Source organism: Hyperolius riggenbachi, chromosome 4, assembly GCF_040937935.1.
Source record: "Hyperolius riggenbachi isolate aHypRig1 chromosome 4, aHypRig1.pri, whole genome shotgun sequence".
NCBI lineage: Eukaryota > Metazoa > Chordata > Amphibia > Anura > Hyperoliidae > Hyperolius > Hyperolius riggenbachi.
Window position 1 is genome coordinate 243,010,086 of NC_090649.1, and position 21,089 is coordinate 243,031,174.

General features: G+C 40.0%; 1 protein-coding gene across 4 annotated transcripts in view; it reads left to right on the forward strand.

Moving 5' to 3' along the window:
- Positions 1–21,089, forward strand: part of MEI4 (meiotic double-stranded break formation protein 4) — a 622,672-nt gene that overhangs the window by 361,915 nt on the left and 239,668 nt on the right. For 2 of the 4 annotated variants that reach the window (XR_011031448.1, XR_011031447.1), the window contains exons 6-7: positions 5,862–5,963; positions 7,356–8,179. The exons of the other annotated variants lie outside the window; for them this stretch is intronic. The gene's annotated coding sequence lies outside the window, so the exon portion shown is untranslated. Of the gene's footprint in view, positions 1–5,861; positions 5,964–7,355; positions 8,180–21,089 lie in introns of those variants that run through there. 4 annotated transcript variants of the gene reach the window in all.

A 21,089-nucleotide genomic window follows, 5' to 3' on the forward strand; every position in this document is an offset into this window, starting at 1 on the left:
TAGAATTCTAAATATGTAGCACATAACACAACTTGAAATCGGTAGGGTTATATATGTGTCATAGGAGGTTATAGATACTCTCCCCTTACCTAAGATGGTGGTTATGAGTCTCATAGTTTATCAATGTACTTTAAAAGAAAGCATATTTGTGACACTTGTTCCTTTTCTTTTTCTGGAGTAGAGGATGCTGTGAAGGAAGAAAACTGTCCAACTATGAAATTGATTTACAAATTTTATAAAACGCATCCTAAGAGATTTTATGTTGAGCTGGACATTTAGTATTTTCCCAGAGTGGTAGCTACATGAAACACCACTAGAGGGCGCATGTGTCCCTCTAGTGCGATCGTCGCCGGCATCAATAGCAAACAGGGGAATGCGTATATAACGCGCTCCCCTGTTTGGCTTCTCCTGTCGCCATGGCGACGATCGGAATGACGTCATGGACGTCAGCCGCCGTCCTGACGTCAGACGCCTCCGATCCAGCCCATAGCGCTGCCCGGAACTCATTGGTCCGGGCAGTGCAGGACTCTGGCGGGGGGGGGGCCCTCTTCTGCCGCTGCGTGCGGGCGATCACCGCAGAGCGGCGGCGATCAAGCTGTACGTGCGGTTAGCAAAGTGCTAGCTGCGCGTACAGCACTTTAAATGCCCCAAATCGCCCCGCCAGGGGCTGAGATATCTTCCTGCGCGGCATAGCCCGAGCTCAGCTCGGGCTTACCGCCAGGAAGGTTAAAGTGTTCCTGAATTAACATGTAACATAATAGGATAAACATGGGTACATGCATAGTTAGAACTGGTCTGTGTTCACTTTCTATGTTTTTACATTGCAAGAGTCAATACCAAAACCAGTGCTATTATCTATGCAAATGAGGCAGTCAAGCAGCAGTCAAATGCAATACTATTCATAGTAAATAGAAAGCAAAGATTATTTTAATCTGTCTCCCACGGGAGTTGAATGAACCAGATTCTACCTCACACTGTCATGGCTGGAAATAAGATTTTAGCAATAAGAATTTGGGATCTGTAAAAACAATTGAAGCAGGTCTGGATTTATAATAATTTAATGTGGATGAACTTTAGATTATGCAGAAATGGTTATATGCATGGCCAGTTATGTTCTACTCAGACCCTAGGGATCAGATCACAATGCCAGAAGTGTAGAGTATAACTAGCAGCAATTTTATTTTAGCTTGGAGCCCCTAATGAGTTAGATGGTCACAAAATGTGTAGAGAGGAGCCTGGCATGACAGGAGTCGTAGGAGGTAAGAGTAACAGCATCAGAACTTTGTTTTTCTTACCCAAGCCTCATTTTTAGCTGCACAGAAGCTAAGCTCCACCTCATCAAAGAAATCTGCAAGAGCATGTTTCCCCTGATGCTGTGCAAAGCATAATGAGATTTCTGTTGTTTTTGTCATTGTTGCCTGGCGCGCGCAGCTAGGAGAGGTGATAAGGACACAGGACAGTTAGGATTGTGTTTCCTGCTCTTTGTCACATCCTTTCAACCAAAAAGATGGCTGCCCCCATGAAATCACAAACATTTGCCTGTTCTTTTAACCTGCCTGGCGCTCTGATTCCCGCAGCCCTACGGCCACGGGAATGTTTTTTTGCAGATTTTTTTATCATGTAGCTAGCCTAGCTCTAGCTACATGATTCCCCCCTCCCTGCGGCGTCCCTCCCTGCCCTCCGATCGCCGCTGGCGCAGTAATCCGTCCAGAAATCCCGTTCTGAACGGGATTTCCTTGAGGGCTTCCCCCGTCGCCATGGCGTCATCGGTGTCGTGACGTCACAGGGAGTCCCGATCCACCCCTCAGCACTGCCTGGCACTGATTGGCCAGGCAGCGCACGGGGTCTCGGGGGGGGCGCCCGTGTATCGCGGCGGATCGGTGGCAAGCGGCGGCGATCAGGTAGGACACGCAGCAAGCAAAGTGCTTGCTGCGTGTTTAAAAAAAAATTATTCAAATCAGCCCAGCCGGGCCTGAGCGGTGACCTCCGGCGTCTCTGGACGAGCCTAGCTCGTCCAGAACGCCAGGGAGGTTAAAACAGGGTGGGTAAGAGATTATGGCCTCGATTCATCATTGTCTTTGAAATAACTTTTTCCAGTTCGTTAAATTACCGAATTCGAAGTTTATCGATTTCTAGTTGTATTCATCAAAGTTTTTCCACATTCTGTGTGAATTCGATAAAATATCGATAACAATGCGGTAACCATTCGGTAACGTGTTGATATTTCCATTTTACAGCGGTAATTTAACACAAGGCCATAAGATTCCCGTGGAATTGTGGGTAAAAGGCAGTCCTTTGAACACCACGTAGCAACATTCTGAATAGGGCTTAACACCTGGACCAGGATTCTGGAAGTGGCTTGGGAAAATCCCACAATTTCGCCAGCTATGGCTTGATAGGAGCTTTTTCTGAAAACATGTAGTGCAACTAGCAATTTAGTTAACCCTGGCACTGCCTGTGTTCTCTTACAAGATAATTCAAGAGAAATGCAGATGTCCTGGTATAGCAAATAAATCCATTCTCTTGCAAATTGATATGGTTCTAGACCTTATTCTTGCCCTTCTGCGCCTTTGAATCACTTTCAGCTGATACATAACCACTTCAAATGGTTCCATCTTCTCTGTCAGCAATGATCTGACAGGAATAACGACAGAGCAGTGAAGGAGATAACTAATCCTTAATTTAACGCTAAACCACGCCCACTTTCATTTTCATGAATTGCACTTTCTTCCATTTTCTCGAATCATTAACGACCGCATACCGTATTATTACCGAATAATTAGAGAATGCTCGCTAACAGCTGTAGATAACTTTGATGAATCCTGAAATCAACTTATCAAATTCAGTATTTTATCGAGCTGTCGGTAACCGATTCGATAAGTCTTGATGAATTGAGGCCTATATTACCTATCTATTTAATTAACATAACTAATGTAACTTAATGACGGTATGTTTGTTTAGGCTGAAGTTCCTCTTTAAACTAGTTGCCATAGTAAACATTCATTTGTACTATCTTTAAAAACTGTCTGCTATTAGTTTACTCTTATGATATGAGCTACGGCACGACATGACCCCAGCTCCAGTTATTGTCATGCCACATAATTCATGAAGGCCTATGTACCCGTTAGAGGAAGTGTGTGTCTTCTGTGGTCTATCTGACTGCATTTTATTCTGTTATTGATATTCTAACAATTAAGTTTGCTATTTAAAACTACATAAAATTTGTAGAGGTGGAGGTGATACTCCTGTAATTTGTCATGTGGTTTCTTTTAAATGACTGGATATATTAGTTGCCCTGACCTATTGATCTCACACACGCACGCACACACTAATGCCAAGAGAAAGCTAATTACAACTGTAAAAAAATAAATAAAAACAGATGGATAGAAAACTGTCTAAATCCAGATTTAAGATTCATTGCATTTGACAACTAATGTCCATGCAAAAATGGCTTCCACGAAAATTGAACTAAAAAGAATAGAGGAATGAGAATGCTAATTTCTCACATAAGCCATATGAGAAAAAAACAAGTCCCAACAGTGCACATATGATTGCACAATAAATGTGATACTTTATTCCAACTTCTTCTTAAAAACACATAGTTCCAGCATACAACTTATGAACAGATGAACACGTGAAAGGCAACAGTTATATAACCGAGGTGCTGTCAAAGTTTCATTCCATCAACAAGACCTTAGGAACCAGGTATCAAAAAGAGGTAGGAGATAAACCCCTTAAAGTACAATTGTATGCTTTTGTTTTAACATAGGATATAATATTTCAGTGCTAAAAGTCACTTTTACAATTGCATATTCCAAGAAAATGATTGTTGGTACACAAATATCAGTTCCCCTGTAATGTGATCAGTTCAAAATAGTTACATTGTGAAAAATCCGCACCCAAGGCATATCAATGTAAACCAACAAAGAACTGGTTTAGTTGCAAGTGGAAACCTGGACATAAATTTTACTACTAAAACAGGGATATGTGAGGAAACCGGCTGGTGTTGTACTTTATTTTCTGGTTGAACTCGATGGACGCATGTCCTTTTTCAACCCAAATAACTATGTTACTATGTAAAATACACCTTTTCCAAAGCATCAGAAGAGTACAAATACATAAAATGAAAATATAGCATAGCACACAGTTAAATTATGCACAAACATAGATACTGTATATGGTCATGGTACAGTGTGTTGAACTGCTCTTGTATCTATGCTTCTCATCATTATCTGTTTTGTACTATGTACAGCTCTACAGAAGATGTTAGTGGTATATATATATATATATATAAAAAAAATCATACTAACATGTACATATGCATGCCAAATAACCTCAAACTGCTTTCTATATTAAAAAAAAGACTGTCCACCACAGCCAATCATAAAATCTGCAACAGAGTAAAACTGCATTGCTAAAACTGTAGATTTCATCTCATTATTATTCCATCACAATTATGATTGTGTTCCCATCAGTTCACTTAATTAAGGTTATTACATTAATTAAGTGAACTGATGGGAAAACATTCATAATGGTAAGTATCATTAAACCTTCTTGTCCTCTACCTTGGTCACCTCCTCTCACTCTCACATCCAGGACTCTTGAATGTCACCTATCCTTTGGCACTCTCTCATAGGGCCCATTCACACCTAAAATCGCTAAGCGCAAGCGCTAAGCGATTTTCTGGCATTTTCCAGCGTTTTTTATGAGCGCTTTCACTGTATAGAAAACGTTTTTTTAGTGATTAGCTATTATCGATTTTAACTCAAGTAGCATCAGGTCTGACAGCAAATTGTTTCCTTTTGATTTGATTGGTCCACTGATTGTTGACACGTTTCTATTGGCTGCTGGAACAAGTCTGTCTGCAATAAAAGGAGAAACAGCACAGAACTATGTGTGGGTTGTAGAGGAGACTGAACAGAGAGAGACAGAGAGAGAAAAGAAGACAGACAGAAGACGACACCAGAGTTGGTCTTTATGCTTTGCCTGACTGCTTTGGCGCATCGGCGTCCCATTTACCGCTGATATTGGGTGCATCCAATTCTGGTGGTAAGGTCCAGGAAAGGACAGTTTCGGGCCCTATATAAAGACCTGCGGCAGCACCCAGAAAAATTAATTTGAAAAACAGGACTTATTGACTGCTGTTTTACATGCTACAATACTTATAATACATATATATATATATATATATATATATTTAACGTGTTTAACATAAGTACTCGAGTCATTAGTTGCAAATGTCAAAAACATTTATTTTTTATAACAAACTGTTGCACTATACGTGTGCAAATTCAAATAAACTGGGTTTTTAATATAAAACATAACAGTAGAATATAAAATATTCAAAACTGCCCTCCATGTAATGAAATTGTAGGTATAAAATACAACTAACATGACGGAACAGTGAGCATTGTACATCATACACACAATATTGCTATTGTAGTACAGGTACCCATTCTTATACGTGCAAAGTGTACTACATATTTAACAGTGCTATAGTTTTCAAAATTTAAAATATTCTAATTCCTCAGTATTGGTGGAAATGGACCTGAGTAGTTTGCAGGTTTTTGAACTAGTGTAGGATAGAGTTCCCCAACCCTGTCCTCAAGGCCCAACAACCGTACATGTTTTGCAGAAAACTAGAGACATGCACAGGTGAGGTAATTACTGTCTGAGCAGAGCTAATTAACTACCTCTGCGGATTTCTACAAAACCTGCACTCTAGGTGGGCCCTGAGGACAGGGTTGTGGAACACTGTAGTTGGAAATGTAACATCCCAAAAAACCTTTGTAGTGTCAACAAATATGTGAATGTATTGAATTTGCAAATTAATGACAACTGCTTCCTGTTTCCCCTTTCAGTTTTGATGAACTGCTGCAAAAACTGAGGACTATTCTTCAGCAGAAGGACTCCAGATTTAGGAAGGTTGTGTCCCCCACAGAAAGACTGCTTATTACTTTGAGGTACGGTAAGTGTAAGTTAAAGATACTGTTGCCAGGTCTGTGCTCGCTACAACAGCTCCCTTGTGGCTGTGAGTCAACTTCAATACAATCTGTAGAGAGGTGGTTCTGAACACTCTTTCATCTTCACATTAACACAGCAGGCCAGATGAGACGATTTTGCCTACAATGTAATGTAAGGATGACGGTGCCCATAAAAAAAGCTTAAATTGTACTGTTTCATAACCAGTTAAATGTGTAAAATTTGAACAGCCAAATTATTTTAGAAAAAAAATGCCCACAACTCGTCATTGAAGAGCAAATTGGTCATAGATGCCGACAGACTGGGCTGTAAACTGCTTCTGTCTTCACTACTAATTGGTCTTGTTGGTGCAGAGAGATTTGTGTACATCCGCTCATTTTGTGCTGTAGGACTTGGAGTACTGTGAGTAGTGGAGAAAGTGTTTTGAAATGGTTGTCTCTGAACTACTGATACTGGTGATCGAGCAAAAGTGCTGTGCTGAGGGCGTTGCCGCAGTGGACTATCTGCTACATATTGTCGTTCGACATTTGGACCCTCCGGTACATAGTGGCCATAGTAGGGGTAAGGAGGCTGTCCACTGTAAGGCACTTGTGCATTAACATACATACTCCTTTGAGAATAATTTTCTCCCTCAACAGTCAAGTAACTGTCAATGCAAGCCATTATTGATTTTCGAACAGACCTGTTCTAAGTTTGGAAGTATGCTCATAAGGAACTGGTAGCATAGAGTTTGTTGCTTTTTCTTTTGTTCCTCTGCTTTTTGCATTTGACTTACTGCCTGGACATTATCTTATTGTCATAACTTACAAGTTTAGTGGGGGGTTTTCACTGTTGCTTTCCCTGCTGTTTTCCCTTGTGCAGAGGGAATGGAATTCTCTGAACACACAGAGACAGTGGAGGGGCTTGGAGGTGTCTGAGAAACACTTTTTATTCACATACATTTTCAGTACTATCAAGAGAACTGTCTATAGGTTTCAAGCACTTCAGACTCTGTGTCTGTTGATGATCTGGTTTCTGTACTGTCGTTGGTACCAAGCTGTCTTCAGTGCTAAGAAAAAAAAAAACTTAGCATACTCCTTAAAAATGAAGTTTTATGATATAAATAGTGTGTGTTTACATACCTTCTTGGTTCTTGTGAGTTAGAAAATCCAATATGCCGGTAAATTTGTACTTGCTGAGAAACAGCACCAGATCCACTTCGAGATTCAGTCTCTTCTTTTGAAATTTCTCTCCTGAAATTATCCTTTATCGACTACCACCTCTTCGATAGCTCTTTAACTGCAAAAAAAAGAGGAAAAAAAAAGAAAATTACAATGAATGTAATATCATTTTTTCATAGTAACAAAACTAATAATATTTTCTCTTTTTTTCAGGTTTTTGGCGACCAATCATTCATACTCGTCACTCCACTTTGAATTCCACTTGGGTAAAAGCACAATCCACTACATTGTGCAAGACAGATGCTGCAAAATATGGAATGTCCTACACAGTGAATACTTACCTATTCCTAACAGGCAACGATGGGAAGAAATCTCGCAGCAATTTTGGGAGAAGCGTGCCTACCCAAACTGTCTCAGTGCAGTGGATGGCAAGCATGTGCGATTGGTCATGCCACCATCCAGCGGCAGCCTATACTATAATTACAAAAAATACTTGTATATTGTATTGATGGCTGTTACAGATGCAGTTACAAATGGGACACTTGAACACACCACCTCCTCGACCACTCCCAGTAACGGACCAACCTGATGTCCCATTCATGTTTCTTGGGGATGAGGCATTTGCTTTGTCTGAGAATGTGATGCACCCCCACTCCCAGCGACAGTTGTAAGACCGAAAAATGTTTTTACCAACAGACTGAGCAGGACTCGTCGTGTGATCGAATGCATTTTTGACATCAAGACCAACAAATGGCTCATCTATCACACCGCCATGATGTTATCCCCAGCAAATGCCGTCAATGTTGTGAAGGCCATGTGTGTCCTTCACAACTATGTTAGAGTGAAGGATGGAGGACAGGCTGAGGATGACACTTCACCATCTGTCCCCCTACACACGCTACCAGCCACACAGATACGCGGTAGCAACTCAGCATTGCGGTTGAGATTACAAATGTTTAAGTGCCAGTTCTGTTTACACTAATTGCAAAGTGGCAGTCTGATATTTTTGTTGTCATGTTCAATAAAAGATGTTTTTTTCCCCCTAACTTCCCTATTCTGTGTTTTCTTACTAATTATTACAGTACATTGCATTGAAACTGATTCCCATACGTGTGTTACACCTACATGTCTCTGCTAGTAAGTGCACTGCAAACCTATTGATAAATCCCAATATGCTTGAACACAGAAACATGCAGCATGCAGCAGAGCCTGTCTACAAACCACACCACCCCCACCACCGCCTTAAATGTTGCAAATACATGGACAGCCTGACCTGACACAGAACAACACAGTGCACCAAAAAACATAAAATTCACTTACTCTTCACTTGCTTTCCTGACTCTGGCAACTCATCCCATTCTCCTTCATACAGGTCTCGCCCAATAGAAGCCCACACCCGCAGTGCTTTCTTGCCCTGTTTATATGTAGAAGAGCCCTTCTCATATAAGATAGGATGCTGCTGCACTTTTGAGATAAGATCCTCTCTGCAGAACCAAGACATTTTGGTACACTATGCCTGCTCCTATCTGCGCGTCCCTGTCATCCATCCACAGGAAATCAACAGGAAATGACATCTACACAGGAAACCAAGGAGCTTTATGGGAAAATTACAGGGCTAGGTGGGTAAAAGCGCAGGAAAAACTCATCTGACTATGAAAAAGCCAGCGCTTCTATAGCAATTTACAAGCGCTTCTATACTTAACATTGAAACGCCAATCGCTCAGAATCGTTCAGAAAATGCTGCATGCTACACGTTTGTGTTTCAGCAAAACGCTAAACACTTAGATGAGAACAGAACCATAGACAATACATTAAACAAGCGCTTTTTGAAACGCTAGTGCTTTTGAGTGATGCTGAAAGCGCTAGTAAAGTGCACAAGTGTAAAGGGGCCCTTACATCCTTTCCTGGCCTTTCAGTTGTAACAGCAACACAATAGTCATATATATTACATGTACTTATCATTTTTAGTTGGATCAAAAGATATATGCTACTGGTATTATACAGCAGGTCGAGACCCCCCCCCCCCCCAAAAAAAAAGGAATATATAAGGCACTGTACATCTCTGGACTGAATTTGAAATGCAGACATATCTCAACATATGTATCACTACAAAAATAAACCATAGGATAACCAGATTAACCGGTTCAGCACCACAGTGCCGAAAATCTCATGCATCCGAGCAACGTTCACATCCCATTCATTCGCCAATAACTTTATTGCTACTTATCACAATGACTTGATCTATATCTTGTTTTTTCCACCACTAATTAGACTTTCTTTGGGTAGTACATTTTGCTAAGAATTATTTTTTTCTAAATCCATTTTAACAGGAAGATTAAGAAAGAAATTAAAAAAAATATTTATTTCTCAGTTTTTGGCCAGTATAGTTACACTACCATAATAAAAACTCATGTATTTTATTTGCCCATCTGTCCCGGTTATTACACCGTTTAAATGATGTCCCTATCACAATTTATGGCGCCGATATTTTATTTAGAAATAAAGGTGCATTTTTTCAATTTGCGTCCATCACTACTTATAAGCTTATAATTTAAAATAATATAATAACATATTCTCTTGACATGCATATTTAAAAAGTTCAGACCCTTGGGTAACTATTTATGTTGTTTTTGGGTTTTTTATTGTATTTTTTTTCTTAATAAAAAAGGTATGTGAGTAATTTTTGGTGTGGGAGGGAAACAGCCAATTTTAAATGTAAAAATAAGATAATTTTTTATTGAAAAATGTATGTGGGTGCAGTTTACTATTTGGCCACAAGATGGCCACAGTGAAAAAAGTCCTGGATGCGAACGATCTCGCATCCAGGAACTAAAAGAACACGTAGAAATTTCCTGGGGGGCAGAAATACTGCGCTCTCTCAATAGAAAGTGTCGGTTTTTCTGCGGGGAAGTTAGATTGGTGAGTGGGAATTATATTCCCATTCACTGATCGGGGGGCTAGCGGCTGGCGGCGGGAGCGCGCCACGCAGTGGCGGAAGCAGAGCCTATCTGGACGAACTTACTCGTCCAGATAGGCCGAACTGGTTAATCAGTCAAGGAAGTGGTACCATGGCACATAGATGAAAGATTTACCTACATTCATGCTGCAAAGGGCTAAAGGTCATGGTCTTATTGCAGGGGGTCTCCCTGCAACTGCATGCATCGATTAATGGCCCAAAACGGTAGTTCTGTGTGCCCCTTGTTATGTAAAATGGTCCATTTCCCATTTTTCTTCATTAGTAAGAACCCACACCAAACAGGAAACCCTGGCCCATATGCAATTAACTTTTTCTCCAGAGTTTTCTCCTAAGAGATAATGGACAGATCCCATCTAATTTTTCTCTTAGGTGATATTTTCACATTATAAATAAAATGCATTTTAAGCAACCGGGAAGCAAAAAAAATACTCCGAATAATTTCTAAAGTACTTTTTCACCTAGTTTTTGGTACTTTTTCATTTGCATAGTGCAAACGTTATATTTAACAGAAGATGAAAAATTATCTCCTATGAGAAAACTAAGGAGAGAAAGTGAATTGGATCAAGTTCAATTTTTCATCTTTTCTCTAAGGCCCCTTTTACACTAGTATTGCATTGCATTGCATTACCCTGTTTTACTTCAGGGTAATGCAACAGAAATGCAAGTGTATGGGGCCTTTTACATTTACTAGCATTACATTGTGCCGTGCATCACCACCGAGCTGACGCAAAGTCTGAAGCGCGTTACCATATGACTTCCGCAGTGACACAAAAGTAACTGAAGTCAATGGGAAACACAGGAATTTAATCGAGAGTTTGGTATGGTGCACATGCACGGATGATGGGAATCCTAGTAATGCACTTCCTGTCCAGCAGGGAGTACGTTACTGAGCAGGGGCAATTAGCTGCACAAAGTTGGAGTCATTCTGCTTATTTTTATCACCCACATCAATCCATAAATTCTCACAAAACTTTGACATCATTATCTACCAGTTTCTGTTAGGACTGTGGAATTATTGTTTTATATGCATGCATTTCAAAACATGGTAAGTTGCTGAAAAAGTGTCCCCTTTAAACCTTAAAATACATACACCTGACCTAGACAGAACAATGATTTTTCTAAAACAAAGTTGAATTTTATTGGATGTAAATATTTTGATAGCAAGTAAACCCTATCCAATAATTCCAGATTCCACGTGTTCCATATTTATTAGACATTTACTTTGTAAAACTACTTAAGTGAAACTAAAACTGAAACTTTTTTAAGTAAGCAACATCATGAGGCAGTTGTATGCGTGCCAGATTTTCGGCTGAGACAGTCGAAGACTATCTTCTTGGCAAAGCATTATCAAGTATGTGTAAGAGGCTTTATACTAGAAAGTGGCTTTACACCAGACTACTGTATCTATATATATATATATATATATATATATATATATCACAGAACTTATGCTGACACCAAGTGCACGCTCCTCAAATCTGGATAGCCTCTGGCCTGGTTGACTGTTCGGTTAGATTGCAGTTCTCTCAGCTTCAGGTGACCTCTGGTCTGAATTGGCTGGCCTTCCACAAATATACAAGTGAAGTTAAAAAAATTAAAATATTCTGCAAAAGTTCATTTATTTCAGTAATTCAACTTAAAAGATGAAACTAATATATGAAATAGACTAATTTTATGCAAAGCGAGATATTTCAAGCCTTTATTTATTAAATTTTTGATGATTATGGCTTATGCAAAACCCAAAATCAAAATATCAGAAAATTAGAATATTGTGGAAAGGTTCAATATTCTAGGCTCAAAGTGTTAGACTCTAATTAGCTAACGAAACCAAAACGCCTGCAAAGGGTTCCTGAGCCTTTAGCTACCTAACGACCGCTTCACGCCAATGGGCGTGACCGTGGCGGCAGCCCCCGGACCGCCTAACACCAATTGGCATCAAGTCCTGGGGCCGGCTACTGCAGGAGATCATACGCAGGCTGCTTGAGGGATGGAACTCCGCCCCGCCTTCCGTCTCCGAGCGGCGGTCGCCACTCTGGAGACTGTTAGACGGCGAAACTACTGTCTTTTAACTAAGTACAGTGCTACGATCCACGGCAGCGCTGTACTTGGGACAGCCGTTTCCCTGGAGCACTAAAGAGCAATTGGCTCTCATAGGCAGAAGCCTTTGACAGCCGATCGCCAAGATTGGCCAGCTGGGGGAGGGAGGGGTTTGTAAAAAAATAATAATAATAATAATACAAAAACAAAAAAAAATTATTTAAAAAAATAAACAGCTGGGGGGCGATCAGACCCCACTAACAGAGAGCTCTGTTAGTGAGGAGAAAAGGTGTGTGTGTGTGTGTGGGGGGGGGGGGGAATCACTAGTGTGCTGTGTTGGCCTTAAAGCTGCAGTGGTCCATTTTAGGAAAAATGGCCTGGTCTTTAGGGGGGTCTAGCACTGTGGTCCTCCAGAGGTTAAATGGTTTCTCAGTTAGTAGGAATTACAATCATGTAAAAGACTGCTTACCTGACAGTTGTGCAGAAAACTATAACTATAACTCAAATTGCAAAAGAAGTTGGTTGTTCCCAAAAGCACATAAATAGAAAGTTATGTGGAAGGAAAAAGTGTGGAAGAAAAAGTGCACAAGCAGCAGGAAAAGGCAATTCAAAAGTGTTGGGGAATTTCACAAGGAGAGGTCTGAAGCTAAAATGCATCAAGAGCCACCACACACAGATGGATCCTGGACATGGGTTCAAATGTTGTATTCGTCTTGTCAAGCCGCTCCTGAACAACAAACACCGTCAGAAGCGTCTTACCTGGACTAAAGAAAAAAAGAACTGGTCTGTTGCTCAGAGGTCCATAGTCCTTTTTTTCTGATGAAAGCAAATTTTGCATCTTATATGGAAACCAAGGACCCGGAGTCTGGAGGAAGAATGGAGAGGCACACAATGCAAAATTCTAATTTTCTGAGATTTTTAATTTGTGGTTTTTATAACCTGTAAGCCAAAATCATCAAAATTATAACAAAGACTTAAAATATCTCACTTTGCATGTTAGGCGTTTATTTCATATGAAACTTTAACCTTTTAAGTTTAATTACTGAAATAAATGAACTTTTGCACAATATTCTAATTTTTTGAACTTCACCTTTACACTGTGGTCTACCCACTTATCATAATCACTCTGTGCCACATGTTGCTTGTATTACATGATGCAGCACTAATACTTCTCAGATATGAATATACTGCATCTTAAATTTTTCATTTTAAAAAGAATATAAAGAGATTGTTTTATGGCTTAAAAAAGACTGTTTGATTTATGCAATCAACATTTTATGACTTTTCATAAAAAATGATAGCATTTGAAAGCAATGAGTGCAGTTAAACAATTGTTATTAAGTCTACTCTTCAGGTTTGCATTGATGAAATTAATAATCCTTTCATCAAAGGATGACAATCTTAGCATATGTGACTAGCATGAAATGGTCTGGCTGTATGCCTTCTTTCAATGACTGGCAGTAAATCACACACAAGTTGAATTAATTCATCCAGTTCTTGACTTTTTACACACACTTAAAACCTAATGTTATTGAGTAGTCCTCAGAGATGCTACTCACATATAATTCTAAAAAGGTAATGGACACTAACCACTTTGGGCCTAGACCTGTTTTTCCCTTATGATCTAGAGCAATTTTAAACTTTAAACTATGTCTTTATTTAATCAGCAATACAAATTTGAATACATACACAGTTTAACCTATTATTTTAAAATAAAAAGTGCTCCCATAGATGACAAACACTGGTTGCATGTGGCTATTTTTCCCATTCATTTTAAAACATAAAATTTTTGTTGCTTGTACAATATATGGTGAAGATATTTAATTTTGAAATAAAGGTATGTTTTTCTGCATTGTGTAGTTGTTTTCTCCTAGTTCTGCTATCATTATAAAAACATGTCTATAGGTAAATAGGGGGAATAAAGGGTTTGTAAAATTAGTGGTTTTATGTAGGGGTGTGTAATTAAAAGTGGGCGGGTGTATAGGAGGTGGCAAAACAGTATTTCCATAGTAATAGCCCCCTCTTTTTGTTAAAGCTTACGCTCGTGATCTTATTTATAACTTTTCCTGGGATCTAGTTAAAGAGGAAATAAACTCTTCCATGGGAGAGAAGGAAACATAGATGTGTATTAAGAGATAACAGCCTGTCTAATTCTCCCTGATTAATGAGCCACTGTAATTTGAGCTGTCAGCTCTGTCAGATGTGTGCTGTATAGACTAGGCTAGAAACAACAAATTGGAGAATTGGCTCAATTCTCCAATTTGTTGTTTCTAATATTTATTGTTGGCAGGTTGCATGAAAATATTTATGTCATATAGACGAATATACAAATATTCTATGTTGTTTGGTGGTCCCATTCAATCTCAGGCCTTCCTTTTGAGTAATTTAAAATATATAGACTAGGCTATATGTAAACACAGGAGTTTAACTATTTATGTGCTCCCAGCAAACCAGGAAGTAACTACACTGCAGCATTTCTGGACTAGCTCTATAAGCTGTGACATGTAAATGTATTTTTCTGTAAAGGTTATTATGCTATTGCTAATCGTTTAGAGCAGAGTCCTGGGTTTAGGTCTGCTTTAAGCTTTCATTGGACTCTAGTTGTCCCTTTCCCCTTTGTATATATTTTTCAGGGGTAGTCTAGTGGTCCTCCTTTCCATTCATAGCATTATCTAGTAGTATAGTGGTCTCCCTTCCCCTTTAAGACATTCCCTGGTGATCATAACAGGAGCCTATAGGCACAGATGTCCTGGCACCCTAGACTTCGCCCTCCATGAACTTTAAATACCCTTACTAAACTGCACCGTAAGTGTGCTGGCTGGCCTAGCTGTCACCTCTCCCTTACTTCCCTTGCCCGTCATAGGTAGCTACAGGTGCCCCTTAGTATTAGGTAGCCAGATGTGACCCCAATTATTAGCCTGCTTGAGATGCCCCCAGTTGAAGGGAGATCTCATCAGTGGAATGCTGAGAGAAGGGTGAGTTACCTTTTATTTACCCTCTACTCAGGACTCTGCATAAGGAAGAAGGGAGGCACTAGGGGAGGGAGTGAGCTGCCTTTCCTTTATCAGGGGCCTGTAGGCACGTGCCTTATGGTAAATATGGCCCTGACAATAACCATTTCAGCCCGCGGGTATTTTTCACCTCATGCATTAGAGCAATTTTCACCTCCCATTCATTCGCCAATAACGTTATCACTAATTATCACAATTAATTCATCTATATCTTGTTTTTTTCCACCACCAATTAGGTTTTCTTTGGGTGGAACATTTTGCTAAGAATTATTTTTTTCTAAATGCATTTTAACAGGAATATTAAGAAAAAAAGTGGAAAAAAATAATTATTTCTCAGTTTTCCACCATTATAGCTTTAAAATAACACATACTACCATAATTAAAACCTATGTATTTTATTTTCCCATTTGTCCCGTTTATTACACCATTTAAATTATGTCCCTATCACAATGTATGGCGCCAGTATTTTATTTGGAAATAAAGGTGCATTTTTCAGTTTTGCGTCCATCACTATTTACAAGCTTATAATTTAAAAAATATTAGTAATTCACCCTCTTCACATGCATATTACAAAAAGTTCAGGTAACTATTAAGGTAATTTTTTTTTTCATTAAAATGTTTTGGGGGTAATTTTTGATGCGGGAGGTAGTTAATTTTAAATGTAATAATATGTGTTTATTTAATAAAAAATGCATGTGGATGTAGTTTTACTATTTGGCCACAAGATGGCCACAGTCAAAACATTTTTATTTTAGTCCTGGAAGCGAACGCTTTAGCTTCCAGGAAGCATATGGAGGACGGGAAACTTTTTTTTTTTTGCTCAGAAAGACCGCAGTCTCTGATAAGAAGCCATAGTTTTTTCTGCCGGGGACTTAGTTCAATGAATGGGAACTATGTTCCCATTCATTGATCTCCGGGCTAACAGGTGGCGGAATGGGCGCGCGGGAGCGCGCAACAGCACAGCAGCAGCAGCCTGAACGTGACAACCACATCCAGGCGGCAGGAATGGTTACTAATGGTTTTACATAAGCTATCCAAGCTGAGAGAGAGCATGAAAGTTTGGAAGAAGAGTGAGGATAAATCTGAATTATGTCTTAAAGGCAAATTACACTCTGTTCAGGGAAAAAAAACCTATTAAGGATTGATGTCCAATATTTAAATATTTCAGCTTGATTTTCTTGATTCTACATGCATATAAAACACACTAATTCCATTGTTCTGCTTATAGAAACTAGGAATTCGGAGTGTCAAAATTTGATATCAAAGGATATCAAAGTCAAAAAATAACCACCATTATGCTGATGGTATCCAAATCTACCGTTCAGCTCCTGGTCTGCCTTCTGTAACATCTCATGTCCCCAACATTTACTTCGTATTCTACTTTCTGACAGAACAGAACTTGTAATTTTTCTTCCTTCTTAATCAATTGCCCTTTCTAATACAATAATCAATATCAATGGCATATCAATAACTTTGTCTCCTCATACATGCTACCTCAGATGCATTCTTTACTCAATTCTCTCTTTGAAACCTCCTGTCAATTTAAACCAAAAAAAAAATCTTCATTCGCCATCTCCTTGCACAGGAAAAAAAAAAACTATATAGGCAGTCCATGTATCATATCCTGTTTAGATTCCTGGAACACCCTCCAGTGCAGCTTCCCTAGGAGTCAACTGGCTCCTCCTCAGTCTATCTTGAACTCTGCTTAGTGACTCATTCACCTCTATAACACTCTCTACTGATTCCCTATCGAAGAAATAATTCAGTTCAATCTCATAACTTAAACCCATAAAACTTTCTATTATGCAGCTCCTTCAAGCATTGCTGTGAAAACTATCTTTTCCTCTTGCTGACTTGAATCATTCTCCACATTCAAGACTTTTTGGGTGCTTCTTCTCTCCTTCAGAACCTCCTTCTCCTTTCCATTTGGCAGTTTAGCTGTCCCGCAAGATCTTCAGATATGATCTTAAAACTTACCTCTTATTGTTACCATAAAAAATCAGATTTCAACAGCAACTGGTCTGAGTGTATTAAGTGATAATGATGCTAATCCTGCATTCAAAATGTGCAAAACTTTTTCTGCTGTTATGGTTTCTAGTTATCACATACTTTAGGAGCACTGGCCCTAGTGCCAAACCGTGCCAAAGAGTTGAATGCTGGGAGTTCTTTTTATTTATAATATATTCCTCCTCTTCCATTTATTTCCCTATCTAGCTGCTTATCAGAAACACCCTCTGATTACTTGTGTTCACAAGCAAGGCTGAGGTGTTCACAAGCAAGGTGAGGTGAGTGATTGGATGTGTAAATAAAAACATAGACAGTGCAGTTGTTAGTATACACCCCAGTGGCAGTGTCTGAAGACTCTGGGAGGAGGGCAGCTAATGAATACACAATGAGCAAGAGAAGGGAGGGGGGAAAACAAGAGTCAGGGAGGATATGATGTCAGCATTAGCTTGGCAAGATGGCCACTGCCTAGAATAGGATTTTCTGCTTTTCCTTTATAAAATTCACAGGAATCATTACGTGGATAGCACAATACATCTGTTATGTAAGTAGAAGTAGTATTTATCTACTTATATATGTGTTTTTTATTTCTAGGTTAGCATGGGTATCGCTTGTTTTTTAAATCAAGCAATCTGACCGTGTTATTCAGTTGCTGAACCTAAGTTTTCTCCTAGGTGATCATTTTTCACATTCTATTTAAAGTAACTTTTTAGCACGCTGCAACTGAAAAGGTGCAAACAAGTAGGTGAAAAGGTGCTGTCAAAATAATTTTCTTGCTTGCCATTGATGGTATGGACAGATATCTGTCCATAAAAACATGCTGTGAACAGTATAAATGTGCATACACATCAATACTCTCCTGCACTGTATACTAGACCCTTGCTTGACACATTTTGGCAAGTTACAGGAAAAAAAAAAGTTTTAAAAATAAATTTTATCACTTTTTGCACAGAAATCCTGGGAAAATTGATTGCCAGGGAGGTTAAAGGGCATTTTAATGAAAATATGTGAAAATGTAACCTAGGAGAAAAATTAAGAGAAAAAGTGAATGGGATTGTGTTTGACCTTTCTCTTCATTTAAATTGTGAGATATTAGTGGCAGAATGTCACACTCACCATGACTGCCATCTGCGGCGTTCCCGTGCATGTTCCTTCGTGCGCACACGCGGTCGCTCGCTGGGCCTTCTATGCTCGCTTCCGGCTCTGCGTATGGCATTGCAAGCTACGTGCGCAAGTTGTTATGTGCACGTAAAGCGAGCGTGCGCGTGCATGCGCAAAGTGTTAAATGCGCTCTGCGCATGTGCAGTGTGCTGATTTCGGTGCCAATGCTTGGTATAAAAGCAGCACTGCCCTCAACTGCAGTGCTGCTCGTTCTGACAGCTTGGCTAGCTGTGTCTGGTGAACCATTGTTCCTGTTTGTGAGACTTCTGTTTGGATTTACTGTTGTGACCCTTGGCTTTTGACCCTGACTTCTGCTTATCTCCGCCTGCCCGACCCTTGGCTCTGTTTCTGGACTACTGTTGATTGCCGCCTACCCCAACCCTCCGACCTCTGGCTTGTGACCCCGCCCTCCGTAGAATGCCGCCTGCCCTGGACCTTTGGACAACGTCTGACCAAGTCTATTCCACAATTAGAGCACTGCTCTCCTGACCACTTGCTGAGGTAATCCCAGTAGTTACCTGGTGGGCACTTTGCCAATTACAGAAAATTCATTAAGAACTTTTTGCAGATTGTTGCTCCCATTGCCCAGTTGACCAGTACCCGCCAATCATTCCATTGGACTCCTGAGGCTCAGTCTGCTTTCGAGAAACTTAAATCCTGTTTTACCTCTGCACCTATCTTGAAACATCCTGACCCTTCTAAAGCCTTCGTTTTGGAGGTTGACGCTTCTGAAGTTGCTGTGGGTACCATCCTTTCCCAGCGTTTTGGCCCCAAAGGCCATTCTCCATCCAGTTGCTTTCTTTTCTAGGAAGTTAAGTATGACTTAAAGAACTATGATGTAGCTGATCGTGAACTCTTGGCTATTAACCACTTGAGGACCGTGGGCTTTACCCCCCTTAAGTACCAGACTCTTTTTTTCCATTCAGACCACTGCAGCTTTCACGGTTTATTGCTCGCTCATACAACCTACCACCTAAATGAATTTTGGCTCCTTTTCTTGTCACTAATAAAGCTTTCTTTTGGTGCTATTTGATTGCTGCTGCGATTTTTACTTTTTATTATATTCATCAAAAAAGACATGAATTTTGGCAAACATTTTTTTTTTTTTACTTTCTGTGCTGACATTTTTCAAATAAAGTAAAATTTCTGTATACATGCAGCACGAAAAATGTGGACAAACATGTTTTTGATAAATAAAAAAAAACCCATTCAGCCTATATTTATTGGTTTGGGTAAAAGTTATAGCGTTTACAAACTATGGTGCAAAAAGTGAATTTTCCCATTTTCAAACATCTCTGACTTTTCTGACCCCCTGTCATGTTTCATGAGGGGCTAGAATTCCAGGATAGTATAAATACCCCCCAAATGACCCCATTTTGGAAAGAAGACATCCCAAAGTATTCACTGAGAGGCATGGTGAGTTCATAGAAGATATTATTTTTTGTCACAAGTTAGCGGAAAATGACACTTTGTGACAAAAAAAAATGAAAGAAAAAAGTTTCCATTTCTGCTAACTAGCGGCAAAAAAAAATTAAATCTGCCACAGACTCACTATGCTCCTCTCTGAATACCTTGAAGTGTCTACTTTCCAAAATGGGGTAATTTGTGTGGTGTGTTCACTGTCCTTGCATTTTGGGGGGTGCCTACTTGTAAGCACCCCTGTAAAGCCTAAAGGTGCTCATTGGACTTTGGGCCCCTTAGCGCAGTTAGGGTGCAAAAAAGTGCCACACATGTGGTATCGCCGTACTCAGGAGAAGTAGTATAATGTGTTTTGGGGTGCACTTTTACACATACCCATGCTGAGTGGGAGAAATATCTCTGTAAATGGACAATTGTGTGTAAAAAAATCAAACAATTGTCAGAGATATTTCTCCCACCCAGCATGGGTATGTGTAAAAATACACCCCAAGGCACATTATACTACTTATCCTGAGTACGGCAATACCACATGTGTGGCACTTTTTTGCAGCCTAACTTCGCTAAGGGGCCCAAAGTCCAATGAGTACTTTTAGGATTTCACAGGTCATTTTTGTTTCAAGACTACTCCTCACGGTTTAGGGCCCCTAAAATGCCAGGGCAGTATAGGAACCCCACTAATGACCCCATTTTAGAAAGAAGACACCCCAAGGTATTCTGTTAGGAGTATGGTGAGTTCATAGAAGATATTATCTTTTGTCACAAGTTAGCAGAAATTGATTTTAATTGTTTTTTTTTTCACAAAGTGTCATTTTCCGCTAACTTGCGACAAAAAATAAAATCTTCTATGAACTTCAGGGGTATAAGCATCTGCAAATTTTGATGACAGGTGGTCTATGAGGGGGCGAATTTTGTGGAACCGGTCATAAGCGGGGTGGCCTTTTAGATGACAGGTTGTATTGGGCCTGATCTGATAGATAGGAGTGCTAGGGGGTGACAGGAGGTGATTGATGGGTGTCTCAGGGGGTGGTTAGAGGGGAAAATAGATGCAATCAATGCACTGGGAAGATGATCAGAAGGGGGTCTGAGGGGGATCTGAGGGTTTGGCCGAGTGATCAGGAGCCCACACGGGGCAAATTAGGGCCTGATCTGATGGGTAGGTGTGCTAGGGGGTGACAGGAGGTGATTTATGGGTGTCTCAAGGTGTAATTAGAGGGGGGAATAGATGCAAGCGATGCACTGGCGAGGTGATCAGGGCTGGGGTCTGAGGGCGTTCTGAGGGTGTGGGCGGGTGATTGAGTGCCCTAGGGGCAGATAGGGGTCTAATCTGATGGGTAGCAG